This window comes from Belonocnema kinseyi, chromosome 3 (assembly GCF_010883055.1).
Source record: "Belonocnema kinseyi isolate 2016_QV_RU_SX_M_011 chromosome 3, B_treatae_v1, whole genome shotgun sequence".
Lineage (NCBI taxonomy): Eukaryota > Metazoa > Arthropoda > Insecta > Hymenoptera > Cynipidae > Belonocnema > Belonocnema kinseyi.
The window spans coordinates 112952820-112954325 of NC_046659.1; positions in this window are offsets into that span (position 1 = coordinate 112952820).

Consider the following 1506-nt stretch of genomic DNA (forward strand, 5'->3'; position numbering starts at 1 on the left):
TAAAAATTTCATTAATTTTAGACTTCAGGATTTTTGGGAAATTTTTAAAGGCTTTTTAAAGTTTTACAAATTTCATAGATTACATAAATTTAATAAATGTTTACAAATTTCATGAATTAAAAAAAATTTCATCCATTTATACAAATCTCAAGAATTGTTAAAAATTTCATAAATTCTTAGAAATTTCATTAATTGTTACAAATATCATAAATTCTTAGAAATTTCAGGATATTTTTTAAATGTTAGGAATTTTCACAAATATCAAGAATTGTTAGAAATTTTATAAATTCTTAGAAACTTCATGAATTTTTATACTCAGGAATTTTGGGAAATTTCTATAAGTTTAAGAAATTTTTACAAATTTCACGAATTTTCACAAATCTCATCCATTTGTACAAATTTCAAGAATTATTAAAAATTTCATACATTCTTAGAAATTTCATTAGTTTTTAGACTTCAGAAATTTTTGGAAATTTGTGTAAATTGAATACATTTTTACAAGTTTCATAAATTTTCACAAATTACATAAATATTTATATATTTCACATTTTTTTTCAAATTTAATCATTAATTTTTACAAATTTCATAAACTTCATGAATTGTTACACATTTCATGATACTTTCCAAATTTCATGAATTGTTACAAACTTCAGGTATTTTTACAAATTTTCTGTATTTTTACACATTTCAAAAGTTACATAAATTTAATAAATGTTTACAAATTTCATGACTTTTCAAAAATTTCATCCAACTGTACAAAACAAAAGAATAGCTAAAATTTTTATAAATTCTTAGAAATTTCATTAATTTTTACAAATTTCAGGAATTTTCAAAAATTTCATCCACATGTACAAATATCAAGAATTGTTAAAAATTTCATAAATTTTTAGAAATTTTATTAATTTTTAGACATCATGAATTTTTCCAAATTTTATACATTTTTACCAATTTTATTATTTTTTTTTTTAAATTTCATAAATTTTTACAAATTTCGTCCATTTGTACGAATCTCAAGAACTGTTAAAAATTTCACTAATTTTCTAAATTTGTACAAATCCGTGTATTTTTATAAATTTTTACAAATTCCATAAATTTTTACATATCTCACAAATTTGTATAAATTTTATAAACTTCATGAATTTTTACACATTTCATGACATTTTACAATTTTAATGTATTTTTACAAATTTAATAAATTACATAAATTTAATATCTCAAGAATTGTAAAAAATTCCATAAAATCTTGGAAATTTCATTAACTTTTACAAATTTCAGGAATTTTCACAAATTTCATCCATTTGTACAGATATCAAGAATTGTTGAAAATTTCATAAATTCTTAGAAATTTTATTAGGTTTTACAAATTTCAGGAATTTTAACAAATTTCATAAATTTTTACATATTTCACCAATTTTTACAAATTTAATAATTAATGTTTACAAATTTCATAAACTTCATGAATTGTTACTCATTTCATGACATTTTTCAAATTTCTTGAATTTTTAC